The sequence below is a fragment of the Pongo pygmaeus genome, chromosome 15, assembly GCF_028885625.2.
Source record: "Pongo pygmaeus isolate AG05252 chromosome 15, NHGRI_mPonPyg2-v2.0_pri, whole genome shotgun sequence".
In the NCBI taxonomy this organism is placed as follows: domain Eukaryota; kingdom Metazoa; phylum Chordata; class Mammalia; order Primates; family Hominidae; genus Pongo; species Pongo pygmaeus.
In genome coordinates this window covers 31,618,100-31,640,731 of record NC_072388.2, presented here as the reverse complement: position 1 = coordinate 31,640,731, position 22,632 = coordinate 31,618,100, and the positions used below count along the sequence as shown (strand labels likewise).

Below are 22,632 nucleotides of genomic sequence, written 5' to 3'. Positions count from 1 at the left end.
TCACTGGTGCAAAGAGTTTGGAGAATCCAATGAGATTCTGTAGCCTTTGGTAGACTATTTAGCCGTTCAATTGAAAATATGATGGTGACTTTTTAGAAGGCTATAAAAACCTGGGTACAGCTGTAATCAATGTCTTCATTTCCAATTACCAATTTCTTAAAAATATTCCCAATATACTAGATACAGTAAATATATAACCAGAAAATACTTACTTGATTTGTTTTAAAAATCAGACATGACTTCTGACTTACAAAAACTCATCAAGTTATTAAGAGCCCCATTCACAGTGAAAATAAAATAGTTTTCAGGTTGAAAATGACACACATCCTCTTTTTCAGCCTTTGCAAAGTGAGAACGTCCTATCTAGATGAAAAGTCAGTTGCTTTTATGTTGATTTCCATAGTGGCGTTTCATTAGAAACAGAATTGCCTTAAAGGATTTAAGCGAATTTGGCAGAGAAATTATTCTAATTATTTTCTTCTCTGATTAAGTAAATATAGCTACCTTAAGAGGCAAAATGACTATTTAAATAATAATCTAGTGAAAAATAATTATATTATTATTTATTTGGAATACAATAATGATTCAAGAAAAATAACAATTCTCTCTCTGTCTCTACTTCATCCATTGGATTAGCCCTAATCCCACACTTTTAAAAAACATACACCTCCTTATCACAGTTTTTTAGCTCTCAAATCCTTCCCTTTCTCCAGGGCAATGTAATTATTTGCCTAGTTATTATTGTCTCTTGTCTACTTCTGCCTCAAGACACACCCACACCAATGCTGGACATTTATAGATAACTATATATGTAATTGGGATTGAGTAAATGGTAGCTGCTTAGGATATCTGAAATTCTGATTATTACAAATGCAACAGTGAGGATTCCATATTACTCAGAGTCTTCATATATGTAAAACTTATATAATAATTTCACCAACCCTTGGAATATTTGTTAGAACAAATATTTCCAAAAATAAGAAGGTGTTTTTATAGAAAATGAAATAAACATGCATACACAAAATTTTAGAGTATTCATAGCCTGGTTATAGATGCTAGATAAACCTAGCTCATTATACTATTTAGAAATGAGTATTTTAAGCTAAAATATAAATAGTACCAATATTTTTTCTGAACATATGCTTAGAAAATAATGATAGCGTAAATGTCACATATGTAGCCCTAAGGAAACATATTTTTTCCTTTGTTCTTAATCCAAATTTCTTATGTTTAGGAAACAATGGGGAAAAATATATGGACAGATAAAACTCCAGGCTACTAGATGTTATTCAATCAACCACCTACACCCTACTGTTTCTGCATGTGTGCCATGTTTGATAGACACCAACGTAAGAAAATAGGATTGTGTTTGAGGACCAACTTTCTATGAGTAACATTAAGCTGACGTTGTAAAACGAGATTCAAACTAGATAATTTAACTTCTATTTGAAATAGCTTAAAAAGAATTAAAAGGGATAACTGAAATTCACTGTCACAGAGAACTCCAACATCTCACCAAGCATGGACTACTACAAATAGTTCAACTTCAAGTTCCACATTAAATCTTATGAATGGTTTCCAAGAGTTAACTCTGTAACAGAGCAACTACGGAGTTTTCTCAAGACCTTAAGATGAATCATTAATAAAAACTGGAATTAAAACTTGGTAGTGAACCCCGTCTCTACTAAAAACACAAAAAATTAGTCGGGCGTGGTTGCGGACGCCTATAGTCCCAGCTACTTGGGAGGCTGAGGCAGGAGAATGGCGTGAACCCGGGAGGCGGAGCTTGCAGTGAGGCCAGATCGCGCCACTGCACTCCAGCCTGGGCAACAGAGCGAGACTCTGTCTCAAAAAAACAAAAAACAAAAAACAAAACTTGGTAGTGAGTTTCTATATTTCTGTCCTGTAAATCATCATCTCCCACCAACAATCAAACCACAACAAGACAAGTTACTGGAATTTGAGACATCTTATTTTCTTCTTTTATTCAGCATAACTGCTGTTCTCCAATAAACAATATCATGATATACAATAAGATGTTTCACTTCCTTTCTCAAAAGCATCTATCCCTTAATGCTCTGAATAGCTACTCTGAGGCAACAAACCTACTTTGAGTTTTATTTGGTTTTCTATTATTCATATTTTTATAAGAATCTATCAATCTACTCTTGCTAATAATAAAAAATAGCTGTCTTCCATTGTTCCCCAAAAGTTTTGGAAAATCCAGAAAAGAACCTAGAAATGAAAGAACTACCGTAGAATAACTCTGATTATTTAAACTTGTGTATTCATGTTTCTTTACAAATGTAATATTTGCCGGCTGAACTTTGATTTTTTTTTACAGTGTGAATAAGAGTTAGAAATTTACATAGTAAATATTCTATAATAATTGATATTAGTATTTTCAAATGTTATATAGATTTTTTAAAGTAAGTTAAATTTTGAATAAGTTCTAATTTTCCTCTGTAAATTATAAATCTATAATTGGCTGCCCTTTTACATAATTATCCTAACAATTACCTTAGTACCCACTCTGTTCGAATACACAATCCTATTCACCATTAAAAAGTCACAAGTAACTTCCAGAATAAAGGTCTAAATTTTACCACACTATTTTCAGGACTGAAAAAAGGAAAAAATATCTGGGGACAAGTTCCAAAGTACATTTTGTATTAGTTATATATAAAGTCCTGATGGCCAAAAGTCACCAAAAATAAACAGCTTTTCCAAATGGAACAGTTGTGAGAAGCCATTTTTAAAGATGAGAAAGCTGTGACTAAGCTTGATCAAGGCCACGAATGCTAACAACTTTTTTGGTGCTAATAGAAAATAAAAATATATAGGGACAGTTAAAAAAAAAAAAAAGGTACAGAGGCTTATAGGCACTTCCTAGCACAACCACGTCATCCATAGGACTCTAAAATACAGAGCGTAACTGCTCTATGTGGAAATATGAAATGGGAAACAAAAGAGTGAAAGCTCAGATATTTCCTTCTAACCATAGATATTTTGAACTAACCAGATCATCACTGTGTAGGAACTAACATCCGCCAGAACTACCACCAGTAGGAGTTATGTAGCGTAATGTAGACTGTGGGAATAAAGCCATCGCTCTGGAAGTTGGCTTGTCTTTTGGGTACTTTGGTCTTATAAAATTTAGGTCAGTCTATGTTTTATTTTATGCCTTTCTAGTGTATTTCCAGCTTTCCTATTCCAAAGCCTAAAAATAATTCTCCATTTCAGTTTCTTTCATCAACGACTTTTCACACTTTGATGCATAGACTAATAATGATGGCTGGATCTCACCATTTTTTTCCCATGTTACAATTCATTTCAATTTTCTTCTGGCCATACTGACCCTTGTTAATTTCTGAATTCTCATCCATCATTTTTTGAGTTTCACTTAGTCCCAGCTGCAGGACTAGGTATGTCATCACTCTTTCAGATCTTAACCTATTCCTTTCAACACTGTGCTCTGAGATTTCCATTTGCTTCAGTGTTCTCACCTATTCTTCCTAATTCCTTAATAATGCCACTGTTAGTAGTAGAAAGAAAATTATATTTTCAAGTCCATCTACATACAAGTTGTTGTATGCAAATCCTCCCTCCCAAATCAAGAACCTATTTCTGTTTATTAATTTGTTCATTAATTTAATCATTATTCATCAATTCATTTATTTATTTAAAAACATTTACTGAGAATCCAGTTAGATGCTGAGATATATTGGTGAATAAAACAGACATAAGCCACCCCTCCGGAGGGGAAGGCAAGCCATGCACGGAGAGGGCACCAACTTCCAGGTCATGTCAGAAATAGGCCAGTGTTCACTTGGAACAACTACTGTTGGCCTGTTTCTTTTATATTATATGAAAAACATATTTGTAGAGTTATAAGAAAGTTAGTACCTATCATTACACCATGGGAAAACAATGATAAATGTAAAAATACTAAAAATGAACATGCCTATTTATGTATAATGTAAGAAAAATAATTTTCTATGTGTTACCAGTACCATGGTACTTACAGAATTAGTAGTTTATACTGCTGATTTGCTTTATCCCTATTATTGTTCTCGTACTTTAAACTATCTGAACATCTGTGCCTATATGAGTATTTTAGTAATGCTACAAAAGCATATAAACTTTTTCAGAAACTATCATGTAGTTAAATTCAAATCCAAATGTCATTTTAACATTCCACTTCTCCAAGAGTACCCACTACGCTTAGCTTTGGGAGGTCTGGTGGAGTACACCACTGAAAAGAAGCTCACAAGACTTCCCACTATGTCTAACAGGCTAGTAGAATTGAGTTTTACAAACTTTTTTTTTCTTGACCCACAAACAAGTAACTTTTTCTTCTTTTGAGCAGGAGCTAGAGGCTTGGAGGCCCCTGCTCCAGCCCCAAGCCTTATTTATGAAATAACCCATTACAGCTAGATTTAAAATATATATATAATGATAAAAACTAGGTGGGGTTTAGAGGTGGCCTGAATGATATGCAAACTGTGAGGACCTTCAGGAAGCTCAGGCAGGGTCAGGGGGATATGGAAGAAAAGTGGCATAGTACTTCATATGAATCTCATAATATTCCCACAGGTGGGTGTTGAGAAGTGGCAGCAGAGGAAGGGTGAACCTTCCGTAGGAGAACTGGATCTGGGAGCTGCTGCTCCAGGGCAGGAGACTGAGAAAAAACATGAGGAGTAGTGTCCACCAAGTGCTTGTCAAACCCAAGTCTTGGGCAAGAGAAAATATCAAAGCCACCTGCTAGCCCCTCTCTCCAGATCTCTGGTCTACCTAGAGGCTGGGAGTCCGTCTTCTTCTACCTGGCCCTCAATCCTATTTCTAAGCTTGGGCCTGCCTCTGAGGAGTGCTGGGGGACTCAGGTCCCCAGTCTGAGCCAGGGCAGCTTAGAGGGGTATTTGGAGGCTCCTGGCTGGCTTACAGCTGATAGGGTCCCTAACAGATGTCTAGTAGCCATGCTCCTCTCCATGGGGGATCCTGGGAGGAGGTGCTCTGTCCAGGCCCCCAACCCCTCCCCTACAAAAGGAGACTCCACCCCTCACCCGCAATGCAGAGCCTCTCCCCTGCTCCATGGCCAGCCCCTGGTCCAGGGAGGTAGGGTGAACCTAGGTTCTGGGGATGAGAACTCCAGCTCTGCCCACTCCTCCTGCTGGTCCCCTCAGCTTCTCAGAGTCTTCGCACACTTCATCTGAAGCAAAAAGGCCTACACTTGCTTTGCAATGTCACTTTAAAGTGGAATACACTTTGCATGCTTCAATCCAGCATGCTGCAGAGGTTGAGCTGATGATTTCAGGAATAACTTTTCAATCACAGTAGTTTTGTTAAATCTCAATAGCTAGGCCAATGTTACGTGGTAGCTCATTATAATAGTTAAGCCAATATTATTTGGTAGTTGTTGAAAGCTAGCTGTTTTACTAGCCCAACTTACAAGCATCAAGAGCAATTAAAAGCACAGCTTGCAAACCTCAGACTGTAATACTTAGAGCTAAAACATGATTTTTAATTCTTTCTTAAATGTATTTGGAAACAAGACTTGCATAAATAGCTACCCAAATCAAGCCAACATTTTTCACTTACAGAATACTATCCTAGATATTTTTAAAGAAGCTCAAGTTTCTAATCAAATGTAAACTGAAATCTTTGAACATGTTTTAATCACAAAGAAAGATACTCAAAGCATATTTTAATTAAGATACTGGGAGTGGTCTTGCAGGGTTCCTGAAATATTGGCAAATCTTGTCATTCTTCAAATTTAAAAGTTAACCTCTGTACTACGGTTTTGAATTATCATGAGGATGACCTGCATATGTAATGAAATCATATCTTTGCATGACCTATACACATGTGCTTGGTGCTTAGAAAATCACTTTCTATTCAGAAACTACTATATTGAACCTAACTGCTATAATAATTCATTGAATAAGGTCAAATAATGTTCCAAATATTTTCCTAAACCTTAATGTTATTTTACTCCAAAGAAAAAAAATGCTCTGGAATTCTATATATTTTATCATTGCTTTTTTCCCCCTTTTCTGTTCCTTTGTAGCATCAAATTCTTCTGATTTAAAGAGATAGAGGTTCCAACTCAGCACAAACTGAAGCACAACTAGAATCCACCTGAGCTCAGACTTAAGCACACAAAAAAAGAAAAGAAACTAGCTCCTAGGATTTCAGGTAGAGTTTTACGCAGAGTTCAAATTCTGTCTGCAGGATCTGGATTCCCTCCATCTCCCAGCTCTGACTTCTACTTGGTGGGCTTCAAGTCAAGCTCAGGCTCTATGAGGTGGTAAGACGGCTGCCAATACCACCGAAGCTGTGTCTTCTCAGGTTCAGGTCCCGTAGAATAGGGCACGCTTTTCTTCTAACAGCCCCAGCAGAGGACTCCGATGTCCATTGCTAAACCAGTCATGATGGCATGGCCAGCAACATCCAGAACTCCACCTGGAAAAACTGAATCGCAAACCCATTCCCATGGAAATAACTCTTACCTAACTCAGGAGCTAAGATGTGGGCTCAGGGGAAAGACGGTATCTCAGGGGAAAACTACTGACACCATTAGAAGAGTGTTTGAACACTCTGTGGCCAAAGTTACATATTCACTTATACCTCAGCTTAACTTTGGTATATAGACATAGATCTATGGCAGCTCCAGAAACTCTGTATTTGGGGCCTTAAAGGCAAGAATCCATGAGAAGGCGTGCAAATGGACCTGTCACGATGCTACATTTACATTGAAATCCCACTTTTTAACTTTAAATTGTGTATTAATTTGTGGTGACTTGGTGGTGGTACAGATTATAAAATGAATACAGGCTCCCCAGTCCTTGAAGCAGTCATCATTATAAGATGTGGTTAGGGTTGGCAAATAGGAAAAGAAGGAAGGATTATTTCTGTTCCTGTTTTCCTAATGATTCAAATTCCAAATATTCTGTTTAGTTAAAAGATATGGTCAGATTATAATAATACTTATTGCCTTTGTTATTTACGTGGAAAAGAACTTCAAATGTCACTTTTTTATTAAACGAATTTCCCCTTATACATTATCTTCCTAGAATCATTTAAAATAAAGATGACATTACATCTCTGTGCATAGTAGATACCCAAATACCAAATGGAAAGGGAAAACATATAGGAAAGGACAGACCTTGATAGGAAGAAAGGGGTTAGCAAGAGGTAGAAATAAACATATTTTAGGCCTGAAAATATTGATTTATTCATGTAAATTTAAGCTGGTCATCAAGTTACATAATTTCTAAAGATGGTTAGAATGTTGATCAGACTTCACAGGCAGAAGTGTCACAGAGAGGAGTCTCTAAAGATTTCCCTGAAACTTAATATTTATCCCAGCACAATCTGAAAGAGCTAACTGGGAAAAAGCAAAGCAAAACTAAACAAAACAAAAAAACACATTTGGGTGTTTTATTGGAAAACACCAAAGACCTTTCACTGCAGGAAGTGCCTCAAAAATCTCTGTTTGTTTTTGAGATGGAGTCTTGCTCTGTCGTCCAGGCTGGAGCGTGGTGGTACGATCTCGGCTCACTGCAACCTCCACCTCCTCGGTTCCAGTCATTCTCCTGTCTCAGCCTCCCGAGTAGCTGGGATTACAGGCATGTACCACCATAACTGACTAATTTTTTGTATCTTTAGTAGAGACGGGGTTTCACCATGTTGGCCAGGCTAGTCTCGAACTCCTGACCTCAGATGATTCACCCACCTCGGCCTCCCAAAGTGCTGGGATTACAGCTGTGCACCACCGTGCCTGGCCTTCTTCAAAAATCTTAATAACCAGTTGCTCTCTGCCTTGCATAGTGTATGATTAAATCTCCAGCATGTGCACCTTTACAAAGCCAATCCAAAAGGAGGGCAGAGAAGGACTCATCTGAAGCAGCCTGAAAACTTGGAACAGGTGAAGTGATACTCGCTGTGATGATAAATAACATTTCTCACGTGGTGGCAGCAGCACAAGGCTCCAACACCAGTGAACTAGCGAGCTCAGAAAGGTCCTCTGGCAAGAGTTGGAAATGTCAGCACTCCCATTTCCTCCTAATGGAAGGAAAGGATTCTTTTTACATGCAAGCAGCAGGGATCCTGACAGCAGGACCAAGGAGAACCCAAAATATTTATTTTAGTCTGTTTGGTTTTTTGTGTGTGTGCATTTATTTTTTATTTTATATTTGCCTATACTAGCAATCAATTTACCAAATATGGCTACTGAGCAACATTTTTAGTGAAATGCATGCTCAGCATCTCCAAGTAAAAAATAACAATAAATGAGAGTAACAGGGAGATACAGCAAGAAAATGAAAGTCTCCCTTTGTTCATTATGGGAACTGAGCACTTTTGTGATATTCCTTTATTATATTATGAATAATAGTATATATAAATGTTTCCAGATAATTACTATAAATTATATCTACTGGGAGCTTATGATACATTATATAGCATAAATCTAAATATTTTGTATATATTAAGTTATGCAATCCCACAACAACCCAGAGGTAAAGTTCCTTCTTTTACAGATGAGGAAACTGAGGCAAAGAGAGTTAGGTAATTTGCTCAGATAACATTCCCAGTAAATGGCAGAGCTAGGATTAGAACCAGGAAGTCTGCATTTCAAGTCGATGTTCTCAACTCATTTATAGGCAGTATCGCTCCATTCTAGTTATGTTTTCAGTTTATGTAAATTCAAGCTCTTTTGATTTTAACATATGTCATCACTAAGTATGCAGAGAGACAAAAAGGATGAGAAATAGGGTTCTTGAGCATCAAAGGAAAGAAAAGAATGTGATTTATTCTTAAATAAAGTCCAGCACTGCCTTCTGGCTCAAGTACAGACCCTGTTCTTTGTCCCTTAGAGGAAGAGAGCTAGGTTAGTTAGCCACAGTCATCAGCTTGAACAGAAAAGACCCTTTTCACCTATAAGTAGCTCCCAGTTTTCTACTCAGGAAAACAAACACAATTTTACCCGGACTAATAAAATTCTTGACCACAGCTTTGTCATTTCCGTCATCTAAACTGAACACTTCTGCTTCTACACGAACCAAGAAAAATGGAGTCGAAAAACTTTCTACTCAGAATTCTGTGGCTATCATAGGACACCAAATTTTTATGCAGGCTTTGCAAATTTGGAAGCAGATCTCTGTAATATAGGGAGTCATATCTATATCCAAACATAATTGTGATATAGTGGTGGTTACCAGCTGCACCCCAGGTGCCCTCATCTGTTAGGACTACATTATCTAAGACACACACAACTCTACTGGGCTTAATAGATTTAAATCAATACCTTGAATTAACACCAGAAAAGAAATGCTACAAAGGCACAGATAGATAGGCATGGAAGAATCTGAACTTACAAAAGAAAACTACAACCTTTTAAGCGAAGTTTTCACTACTGAGTAAGGTGGGTGTGTATGTGTGTTTATTGGGGTAGATGTGTCTACATGTACACATACTGAATGATGTCTATATAAATATATATCTATTAAAAGAGACAATGAAGTAACAACGTCTTCAATGGAAAAAAAGTATCTTATAGGAATTAAATTTAACTTTCTAAGAATATTCTTTACATGGGAGAATGAAAGTCCAACTCATTCTGCTGGTATAGTAGCATCTGAAAAATCAAGTCTAATTCCAAAGTTCTAAGTCACAGCTTGCATTTTTTTCTGTTTTGTTTCAGGGAAACATTTGGAAGAAACCGAGAGTCTTCATCTTTCAGTAATTTAAAAGGACAGAATATGTTATGTCTTGTATTGCTTAAGGATTTTAGTATTTGTAAAGCACTGCAGCATACATGATCAAATAACGAGTTAACATTCTTACATTTATACAGGGGTACCATATTAAAGCCTTAACTTGCTGACAGAGACAGGTCTTCTAATTCCATCCCATTGTATTCTGACTGTCTGCTTCTTATAAGTGAGCAATACTGTTCATCTCCAAAAGGATATCTTGAACTCTCAGCTAGCAGATAAAACCTTTGTTCTTTTTAGGAGAAATGTTTGAACCGATATAACTCCTTATGGACTCTATAAATGCTTCTGCATTAAAATAAAATACGTTACATAAGTACCCTAATTAAAATTTGGGAAAAAGGATCATCAAATCTCAATTATTCACAGGGAGCGATACTCATTTAGAGCCAATCTACACGCTCTACCTAGGCAAGTGAGCCTAAAGTTATTCTGTGAAGTTGATGCTGACAGCAATAAGCAGCTCTTCCTTGTATATAACTACTTGGCTGGTGAATCCTTAACTTGAGGAGTATGATTTGCCTCAATTTTGGAATCTACAGAGTAGTATCTAGAAGGCTGAGGGAAGACAAAGTGGAGCAAGATAGAAATAAAAGCCAGCATGTACAGTACACAGTGGCAGGCTTTCAGTATCAGAAAAGGACTTTTAAAATGAAGTCTTTTATTAATGTCTCCTTTCAAATGGTAGAAACTGAAAACATCAACTTTAGGCCTCCCCTTCATCACTACTTACAGGAGGAGCTGGGAGCTATTTATTCTGTTTTTAGTCATCAGAGCATGACTTTATCATAGGCTAATTTGGGGAAGTTCTATTGCTTTGTGCTACACACTATAATAATCCCTTGGTGTTTTAAATTTGTTTTCATTTTAAAAATATTATTTTTGCATAGCTACATTTTGGGATCCCAACAACACACCTGGTTGAAATTCTTTTGTAAATCTTAGCTTGTGATAAATAAAAGTCTATTTTTTCTATAAAATTATCTTTCCTTCCTAGGGTCCTAAAAAGTCACTCTCCGAGAGTTCAAATTTCACTGCAAGATCCCAAACACCACAGCATCACATTCGAAGGCAAGACGCTCCAAGATCTGGCCCCACGTTCCTTCCATGTGGCTTCAGCAAAAGCACACCTCATCGGTTCCTTGACCATCTGAGGACATGCTCATCACTGATATCTGCCAAAGCTCTTTCCCTCACTTTCCAGTTTGGGCACTTGCGATTCCTGTTCATCTTTTAAGGCCCAACATAAATACTCCTTTATTCAATGAATACAGATACCATTAAAATTTGGGAAAAGGATAATCAGGTCTTAATTATTTACAGGTAGTGATGCTTATTTAGATTTTTAAACCTAAATAGTTTATTTAAATCATCACATGTGATTAAATACATGCTGATCACAAAATACTAAGAATATAGAGCCAAGTAAAAACAAATACTATCCCTGATTTCATGGAACTTCCAATCAGTGGAAGAGACATATTCAACAATGCATCACACTAACAGCTATATAATTAGAAGAGTTATGAAGGAAGGAATTGAGCCGTTGAGAGTGTATAACAAAGCAATAAGACCTAAAATGGAGCATCAAAGAGGCTGCCCTGAGGAACTCACATTTCAGATGAGATGGAAAGTAAGATCCAAAGTAAAATAGGTCAAAGAATGAGGCCCTGGGATCGAGCATTCCAGAAAAAGGTAAATATGTCTGTAGGCAGTGGAGAAAAAGAACATGGAGACTTCTAGAAACTGAACGAAGACCAATGTGGGTGAAGAATAGAGAGAAAGCAAAAGCTAGGGAGGCAGTCCAAGGGAAGACCATGGCTTCAAGGTAATACGTCTAGGCTATAGCTTAAATGCAATGAGAAACCTCTCCAACCCTTTCCATAGACCATCCCAGCTACCCAGGCAGGCAGCAAGCTTTCCCTCCTCAGTTGCACAAAATTTGTGTTTTTCTCATGGTACTATCTTATTCAGCCTTGTCCTATGATTATTTGTGTGCACTTCCTCTTACATATCTTGCCTTATTTAGCACCTGCACAGCATGTTGCCTACACTATTTAATAAATGTTGTCTTGCTGGATTAATGATCCATATACCAGTGGCCAAAGATTCTTTTACCCTGAGCCGTCCAATTACTGACAAATGTCTGTTTATTTTCTTAGATTACCTTAATACTCTGGCTAATTAATTCTAAACTCTTCACTATTGCTGGAAGTAAAATTAGTATTATTTTGACTTCTTGAACTTCACCATAACACAAAATACGGCACTGTAGTTTTTGGAATTTTGTATATCTCTTTTCAGTTAATTACTATCCTTTTATAATCATAAGATCCTTTCCTCCACCCTTTTCAAGTTAACATGTCTACCGTTCATGAGAAGTCTTCCCTTTACATCTATTACTCAGCATTGTATTAGGCTTTCCACCATATTATTGAATATCTCTTCTTAAAACTGATCAAGGAAAAACTGGTTACCATCCTAAGTGTTTTCTTTCCCCTCTTTTGAAATCACTCAATTATGCTCATTAAATTACTCACAACATATTCTCTGGAAAATGTTTCTAGAATGTTTTAACAGTATCTTCCTTGTCTATCAACATTGTTTATACTAAAAAGATGCTCAATAAATGTTTATTGAAAAAGGGGCAGGGGAGAGGAGGTATGGATCTTACATCTCACCATGGCCACCTTTATTTTTTCTGCTTATAAATTAAGTTTACAATAACTCTTTCCATACCTTCAAATTGATTTTTCATATATTTTTCCTAGTCAATTTGACTCCAGTTTTCTTTTCTATATCTTAAGATTTTTCATCATTAAACTATGAGTAAGCAAAGAATGAAGCCAGCTGGAGAAATTAGGGTTGGTCAAGAGCAACATGGACATAGTGCAGTACAGGTGGCCAGCAAGAGATGCTCAGTTCTAAGGAAATAATGACCAGAATATCTGATGGGTCACGAGAGCTCCTAGGAATCAAGTGGCAGGAAAATTATAATCCAAACACTCACTTAACAAGCTGAGACTGCTGCCTGGCCTTCCTCATATACCTGTGCAACTTGAATACCTCCCCATTGATTCTAGTAACCTAGAAAGTTGTCAGTCTCTTGAAACTTTAAGACCTCACCAAGACATTTTCCCTGAAAGAGTTTGTCTTGCATCAGAGCAACAAAATATATTCCACAAGAATACATAGGGATTATTTGAATGGGACACTAGAAATCATGTACTTTAGCCATTTACAAAAAGTGCCCCATGAAAAGAAGGGTCATAGGGAGTTGAATGTGGACTTCCCCTCCAACATCAACTAGAGAAGTTCTATTTTATCTATTTTTGTTTATGTTTTTGGGTAAGACGTCTTTGCAGGAAGTCTCTTTGGCTTTAAAAAAATAACAAAAAATAAAAATTGAAAATCACTGACTGGCCAATCTTTTCCTTCTGTAAATTTTTTTTCTATAAAACATATTTTAGGGCATATTTAAAATAAAAATATCTGAGGGTATATCTATAGTAGAAATATGAAGGGGTGGTTTTTATTTTTTCACGACAAAGAAATATTTAATAATTAAAATCTAGCCACACTAGCCACAAGGAAGACCCGCCAACTGAAGGAAGTTCACGTGTTCAGGCAAGGATTCTCAGAAAACGTCGAGGACAGAGCCCAGAGCTAGGGGCTTCCTGAGTTGAGAGTCTATTATCCTTCCTAGTTCAATGAGGGACCGTGATATCCTGGGGCTGCAAAGCACAACATAAAGTTTGCAGAGGGAGCCATGTTTTATCGGTTGGTGCAATGGGTAGCCTGTGTTTTACTGTTAACTGCAATGCTTTTTCAGACGGATGCTTTTGAAACACCCTGGAATGTAAGTTCATAAAAAGAGAACATATGCATAATAAGTATGCTGACTGAATAAATAAGAGTATTCAATGCCCATGTATATTATACTACATGAGGCAAGGAGTATAAAATACTGACACTGTTTTCTGAAATGCACCCTTTTTGATTTATCAAAGAAATCAGACCAGCGAAATGCTGTGGGGCAGCATTCTCCACTTATGCAGCCCTACGCCAAGTCTCATGAGTAGAGAGAACAAGGAATGGCTTTGATCCCCGGGCTATTTGTCGGCAGCAAGGGCTGCCTCTGGTAGAATTGAGGCATGGAGACATGGGAGATGACAGTGCCGTTATTCCATAATACCTTCTGAGTGTTATTATAAAATGACAATATTGTTTTTACCCCATTTCCCTTAATCAGATTGACAGAATTACAGGTTGACATTATTGTGAAATTTTATGATGTATCATGTTAACCGTGCCAGTTTGATTAGCCTTGATTGACAGCTTGTACCTGAACAGAAAGTGGAATACCTCAAAAATATAAAGCCAGCGGATCCTGTATGACTTTCACAACAAACAAAATCTCTAGCATTTAATTTTTAACTAATTAGTAATTTCTTCCTCACCTCTTTCTATTACAAATTCATTTCTTTCATCTTCATCTTGAGGCTGAAGCTAGAGAAAAATCAATCCAGGCCACAATGATAAAACCAACGTTTACTTTCTGACACCTTGAATATATTAAGGACAGACTGCTTGTTTAATGTGGCCCCGGCCTGCATTACCATCAGAGAAAACAGATTCACCTCAAACCTGATATTCCTACATGAAGTCCAGGCTGAGATATAAGGCCTTTAAAAACATGGTATAGAAAGTTAGGCACGGCCACCTATCTGTGTTATCACCACACCTCAATAATGCTTCTCTCTTAACAGCATCCTCATCTGTTATCTAAACAGAAGCTGATATACTTTTAAACTCTAGAACTGGAAGCTAGACTGCCTAGTAAATTAAGCATGGGGTTGTACTTTCCCCTCTGGCTCCATAGGGTGAATTGAACCTACAATTCAAAATGGAATGAGATTGGTAGTTTCCATTCTCCTTACAGAGTAAAGCCATTCATACTGCAAAGCCTAGATATACCGAGAGGTACAGCTAGATACCACTTGTAGATTCCACTTGCCATCTGATTCATAAAACTAGTCATAAAAAGTGGGGCAAGATCCAAGCAGCCCTTTCTAATCCAGAATCTGCTTTACTTCATTCTGTGTATATCTTTAGAAACCTGTGACAATTATGCTGCCAGTTTAAACTTACGTATTACAAAGGGATTATGCAGATGCTGCCGAGTTCTATTCTCTGGTGCCTGGAGCAGAAATCTCAAGTTCCCACAAAATCATTCTCTGAGCTCTGTGGCAAACCAGATTCTGGGCAAAGCATCCAGCTATGGAAGAAAGCAAACCACCTTCAAAAAATGCAACATGCAATTTTAAAAAATTCTTTTTTAGTGTGCATGGTAGAGCAAGAAGGTTATTGTTACTATTGTTGCTTCCTGGACTAACAACCAGTTGATTATACAATTGACAGGAAGGAAATGCAACTGCTGAGATGCACTGGGGCATATTTTGTTAACTCACCCACACAGCTGCCTGCTGGCATTAAGCACATGTCCATTCATTCACACATATATTTGAATTTAATAAATATGATATTCATCCCATAAAGTGTATACTTGCACAGAAGAAAAACACACTTAGCCCCTCTTTCTCGAAGATTCTATATGCTACAGACTGGTCGCTCCCTATTTTGCTGTATTTCCTAGAGGTAATAACCCCTGTTTGGGATATTTCCTCTCCACTTCCATTCCAGACCCAAACAAGTAAAATACAATCCTGGAATGAAAAGCATGCTCATATCTCTAGTGTCTATTTTCTAGAGTTTTGGTTTATATTGATAACTTGAACTGTGAATATTACATAAACCTTCAGGCTAATAGTGGACAGTCTTGGCAGGTAACATGAATCCAGGCAATTTTAAAAGCTGTGATAGATATATTTAATGCTTTATAATAAAAATACTAAACATATATTGAGTCTATTATTTTTCTGATGGGACTGGCCATGAAACAGGCAGCTCCCAAATGGATGTAGAGAAAAGGCTTCTAACTCCACCTCCCTAAAAAGATGGTCAGAAGTACAAAAGACAACATCCATGGGGAAACTGAAGCCTGAGATGGGCATATCAGACAGGAATTTCTTGGTAGTGACAGCATTTTGATGGGAAATACCAACAGGCTAAGAAGAAACACAGCCAATTTCTGGGGTAAAGACAAGAATAGATTTTTTTTTTTTTTTTTCGAGACGGAGTCTCACTCTGTTGCCCAGTCTAGAGTGCAGTGGTGCGATCTCGGCTCACCATAACCTCCGACTCCTGGGCTGAAGCGATTCTCCTGCCTCAGCCTCCTGAATAGCTGGGACTATAGTCACGCACCACCATGCCCAGCTGATTTTTGTATTTTTAGTAGAGATGGGGTTTCACCATGTTGGCCAGGCTGGTCTTGAACTCCTGACCTCAGGCCATCTGCCCACCTCAGCCTCCCAAAGTACTGGGATTACAGGCATGAGCCGCTGCACCTGGCCAAGGATAGATTACTAAAGCCATCTTTCAGGTTTTAAAAGGGGCAGGGTGTCATCATGTTTTGGCAGGGCTGAAGAAGATAACAAATTTTATATGTGTGTGTGATATATATACCACATGCACACATGCACGCACACACATACATATATAACAGCATCATCATGGTCAAATGCAAAGGCTCTGGAATCAGAATGCCTGTATTCAATTCTGACTCTAAAACTTATGAGGCACATGTTTTCAGAAAAACACTCCTTTAGCACCCCACTTTCTCATCTGCAAAACGGGAATGATAAAAATGCATGCCTCATGGATTATAAGGATTAAGTACAGTAATCTGTGTGAAGCACTTATCACAGTACTTGGCATCTCCAACATAAAAAAAGTTAGGTATCACTACTTCTCTCCGTAAGTGACTTGGGAAACACGTAGTTACACTTTATGAATGGCATTCTAATTTCATAAAATTAGTGTTTTATTTCTCCTATTCACTCAACAAACACTGACCACCTTCTATATGCCAGGCACTGTGCTAATTGGCATCTCATGATTGAGCACTCCCCAAGATTGGTTCATTCTAGACTCAGGTTCCATAATAATTTTAAATGTGTACAATGGATTTTTTTAGGTATTTTGCTTTGTGTGTGTGTGTACATGTGCATGATTATATTGAAGTATGATATGCATGCAGAAAAGTAAACGTAATAAGCAGATAGTTTGATTCATTTTAGAAAATGTACACACATGTAACCAAAAAGTAGCCCCAAAAACTCTTCCCCCGCATTCTCCTTGACCAAATGTAAACTCTCTCCTGACTTCTAACATCACAGTTTAGCTTTGCTTATTTTTGCTTTATATAAAATGAATAGTACAGTATGGATCTTTAGCCTCTGGGTTCTTTCACCCAACATCATGTTTAGGACTCACCCATATCAATGCATGTGGTTGTATAGAATGGATTTTTGAAGTAAAATTGCCATATTAATAATTTCCACATAACCATCTGTGACCAATCTGGTCCAGCCTGGGGAACATGCTCGCCCATTCCAAAGTTCATAACCTAGATGAGATGAGGGCAAATGTCTTTGTGAGACTATGAAATATGAAAGTCTTGGAAAAGACAGATGCTCAAAGAAAGTCTGGTCTTAATTAACACATATTGAGGGTACACAGGGGATGTGTGAAAAATGCACAAGGGCCAAAGCAGATGAGAAGACAATGTAGAGTGTTGACCAAGAGTGCAGACCATGAACTGGCTATTAAGAGCTGAGACTCCTGGACTTGGCAGTCCTGGCCCTCCCACATCGACCCATGCCAAACTGTATAGATATCTAACCTTTCTAAATCAGTTTTCTCTTCTGGGCTAACATCCATTTCACAGAAAGTTTGCAACGCAAAATTTGGAAATGATTGCAAAGTCATTTGCATATAAATAGTAATCAATAAATAGTAGATAGTGCAACTAAGAGATATGGTTGGTCTGCTTACAAAACTGATTTTGAGGGGAAAAAAACTGCATACACAAAGTTACCTGAAAACATAATAAAACAATAAGTTGACAAGTACAAAATAATAGAACATAATATGCCAGTTTGGTGGAATGTACATGCACTGAATTCCAGGAACCCTGGTTCTAGTCCATATTTCAACCTTAACTAGTTCTTCCACCCTGCTCTAGTTTGTATTTGGTCTCAGTATCCATTTTCTCATAGAGAAAATGAATTATTAGCTCTAAATTCTAACCCCTTCTCCAAACTGTAACAGGAAACCAGACTAAGGGTATTCTGATGAGTCCTGGGCTTAAACCATGATGTAGATACAGTATTGGACTTGCACCAAGTAGTAGGAGAGGGATGCAGGTGGAGGGAATAGGGTAAGTAAATATGGAGAGAATTAGCAAGTTAACTTGGAAGAAACGAGGTAAGTAAACAAGGAGGGCACAGAGTAGGTAACAGCAGCCACATGTAGTCAGCCAGGCAGTCTGTCCGTGTGTGTGCCCTGTCGGTTAGTCTCTCTTTCTTGCTTCCTGCTCAGTTGCTCACACCCCCACCTTCCCAGGACCTATACGCCTCACCTCCTCTGACTGTGGGATTTGTAATCACAGAAAAGTCTGTAGACTAATCCGTGGGAATTCCAGAGCCGTTTGCAGCTGCTCTAAATTGCTCCATTAAAAAATTCTTAGTGTAATCTACATTGTAAAACTTCATGTTTAACAACAAAATGAGCTTGCAGCAAGATGCCCACACAATAAAAAGAAGAAAGCTTCACAGCATTTCCAAGAGATAATGGTTATTCCAAAATCACTTTCACATCACTTTTTTCTCCCATGAATAACTCCAAAAGGGAAAAGTTTCTTTCTTTCTATATTCTTATATTTTATTGTTAAAATTACAAATTGTATTTCCAGGCTTTTATTACCTAAAGATAAACATCCTACCTGCAAATTAGATTTTTTCCCGAGCATTGCTAACCATGTATCTTTTGGATGACTCCAGGGATAACCACCATTCTCTGCTCAGGAAGTAGCCCAAATCCCACTTAGGAAATGATTTTTAAGGAAATCACGGCTGCTATTTTACCATGGAGAAATATCATATCTTCACTGCATCAAAGGGATATTCCTTTGTTTCTTTTTCTATCTTCTTCACAGTGGGAAAAGTAGTGATTTCAGAAACCGCATTGTCAGAGCAAGTCAATCCTCTAACTATAGTGGAGAAGGCTATAAGGAACTAGTGCACTTAGAGACCACCTAATAAAAAAACTAAGAAGAAAGCCAACTTTTGATTTAAAAAAAAGTGCCAAGAAAAGCCCTCACATTCGTGCTATTATCGCTTATAATAGCAAGAAACAACAGTAGAGAGGAGATGGCAGAATCACTCATTCAGGCCCATATTCGGTAACCCCACAAGGAGACAACTACCCGCATTCAATAAGCACAAGTATTTAGAAACTAAGAGTCCTTTCAATAGAAAGCATGTGGGGGCATGAACACAGTACAATGCCATGATCTGTTTGTTTATCTGTCTCATGGAATTTTTTAAAACAACTATGATTACCATCTCTGTATCCACAGATAGTTGGTAGAATGAATAAAGGAATGAATAAAAATATTGTCCACATAATGCGATATAACTTTCTAGAAGGTAATTAAGTTAAATAAACTCTGCCAAGTATGAGATATAATTATATGAAATTCTATTGAGAAAATACAGTAGTAAAAATATTGACCTATGTAGGACCTGTGAAAGAAGTAGAAAGAGCCCTGGACTCAGGAGGCTGGGGTGAGCCCTGCTATAGCCATTTAACTGGCTACCTGATCTTTGGAACTCAACTCATTGATTGTACTTCAGGCATATACCAGGCATTAAAAGCACAACAGGGAAGATAAGAGTCATGGTCCCTGCCTTCAAGTGTCTCATCAGCCTGGGGAGGGGAGACAAACTAACAAAGACATCCCATAAAACAGTGTAAGGGGTGCTATGACAAGGTTAAGGGTAGGATAGGATGGGATGGGGAAGGTTACAAGGCACTACTCGTGCTCCTGGCAGAGTGCAACAAATTCAGTCCTAACTAGGAGGAAAGTGGGAGGAGTTGAAGGAATGGCATACATAAAGGTTTCAATTCTATTTGGACTCCTTAAAAAGGGAGGCAGATTTAGGCTTCTAAACAAAAGGGAGCAAGGGTCGGGGAATGGGGAGTAATCCAGGCAGGGGGCACTGCAGGTACAAACATCTCAAGAGAGAGAAAGAGAAGCAGTGGATCTGTAACAGGAGGGTGTCACAGGGTTGTGAGAGAGACAAGGTTGCAGAAGGAGGCAGAATCTTTTTTCTTATCTCAATATATTATGTTTTTATTGTGGTAAGTCCATTTAACACGAGACCTAGCTCCTTCACTAACCTGTAAGTGTGGAACACATGTTTGAGAGGAATTGAGTGTAACAGCATCCCTGGGCCTCATTGTTGTTGACTGTTGGCCCCATCTGCCATTCCAGAGATGGGTCATTGAGTTTATACAGCCAAGATGAATTGGAAGGAGAAAATATTTTACTCAATAACTACAGAGCATGCCGTATATTCTCCAGGTCATCTTAAATGCACAATAAATTAATCCTTAATTCTTAACCAAATGATGGTCACTAATGTTCCCATTTGATTAGCAATCAGAAAGGTCATTTTTTCATCTATGTGTAAAGAGGTGGGAATTCATGGAGGGAACCAAGGCTCTCACTATGGCAGTTCTGACTCCCATTCATTTGTTTTCATTCCTCATGCCATTTCAGTTCAACTTCTGATAATCAGATCCTTAAGTTGCTCTGAGTGCCAAATTGATATTTTATTTAAAGTATGTTCTCATTTTCCATATGACTATGCTAGGAATGGAAACATGAGTGCTCCATAAGCCCCTTAATTAATCTTGGAGAATAAATGTGCATGAGAGCCACTTAGGATGTCATATATTTTCCATCTCCTTGGACGTTTCCAAAGTGCACACTAGCATACTGGTTACAGCGTGAGCTCTATAGGACATATCTGACCTCTGTGAGTGCAGGACTGCAGGCGGGGTACTTCACCTCTGTAAGGGTTGGCTTCATCATCTGCAAAATGAGGGAGCTTATAACTACTACAGGCAGATGTTGAGAAGATTTTATATATATATATAGATATGAAATATGTAGACCAGTGACAGGTACATAGAAAGGACACATAAACAATACACATTATGCAATGTGAATTTGCTTTTTCCTTAAGAAACAGTTCCTTTCTTTCTCATTATTTGGAAAAAAAAATCATTTTGAAGGTAATGAGTTGTCTTCTGCCAGTAATTTGATTACTGTCTAATAATAAACAGTGCATATAATGTGGCAGATTTGTGGCTTCAAATCAAGCATCTATACATAGAGGCTTTTCATTTCCATTAGTATCATACTCATATTGACCTGCATGTACGGCTTCCTATCCATACTGGCACACACTACTCATATCTGTGTAATGCATTTCTGGGGTTGCTTCTACCTACAAATTTTTTGAAATTCTGGAGTTTGCAGAAATTATGCAGAGTTAAGAATCTTTAAAAAAAATAGAGCACTGTTTCTATGAAGAAACAACAGCTCTTACCTCATTTAAAGTATGACCCCAAAATACAGCCAAACATGAGGGTATGTGAGGTATCCAGGGGACAGAGAAGTACCTTTCCATTAATATTGTAGTTTCTTCCTCTAATACCTGTTGGCTGTACTTTGGGATGAGGACAGCATGGGTAAGAATTGTTTTATTTTTAATACTACGCTTTATTCTGAAAAAGATTTAAATAAGTTTACAAAGATGCAAACAATATAGCATGATACAATAATTGAGCAACAAATAAAACATATGAAGAAAGGAGAAAAAGGATGGTGAATTAAGAGGAAGATAAACAAAGTATTAAATAGTACTGTGCACACCAAGAAGTCTTCTGAACCTGATAGGAGGAGGCCACAATTCTGATCCTCACAGGGTTTACAGGATCCATGACTTAAAGACACACTAGTTAGGAGATGCCTAACCACTCCTTTATAGGACCATAGAGAAACCTTTTCCACAGGTCCTCAGAGAAAGGAAATCTGATATGTGATGCCCACAACAACTTCCTTACGGTAAGCACAATGATTAGTGGTCTTCTTCTTTTCTTTCTATTTTGTCTGATTCCCCTAAATACTAAGTCTGATGCCACAGCACAATTCAACTCGAGAAATTCTCTAATGGACCAAAATGATACAGTCTAGTATGAGGCTTTCCAATAGCTTGTGAAGAGTCACCTGTACAAGAATAGATAGTGACAAGGAAATATGCCTTTCTGAAGGCAAGAAAATGTGGTCAGATGATTCCTATGCCTCCGTGAGACTTGTTGAAGTGTCATTTGTGTGTATGTTTGTCTGTGTGCTTTATATTCTAGAAACATAAATTGATAGTGATAGCACTTCAGTAAGTTTGAGTGACCTTAATCAAGTTAAAGAAAGAAGGATAACCCAAATACTTGAAGACTGTTAATAATGCCTATATCATAGAAATTCTGTCTTTATTTATGGATCCACAGAAAAATGTAATGCTAAGCCAAACACTACTACCTGCTGGTAACAATGGCAATTCACTATAATGAAATGAACAGCAGAATAGTAATCTTGGGCCCTAGATGACCTTACTCTGTGACCATGGGCATGTCATTTATCCTCTCTGGCTCTCTATTTAATCACATGTAAAGTGTGAATGATGGACCAGTCATAACATTCAGCAATTATGGAACAAGCCTTTGTTTGATACATAGAATCAGTAATATGCATCAGCATCCCTTCTCTGCACAATGTGCTCATAATAGACTGTGGGGCAGAGTCACATGTGGACAGCTGATGAGT

At 37.7% G+C, this 22,632-nt stretch overlaps 1 protein-coding gene across 14 annotated transcripts in view; it reads right to left on the bottom strand.

Annotated features, from left to right (window-relative positions):
• The window catches only part of NPAS3 (neuronal PAS domain protein 3), an 871,353-nt gene that overhangs the window by 497,689 nt on the left and 351,032 nt on the right, over positions 1-22,632 (bottom strand). The gene's annotated exons all lie outside the window — the stretch shown is intronic.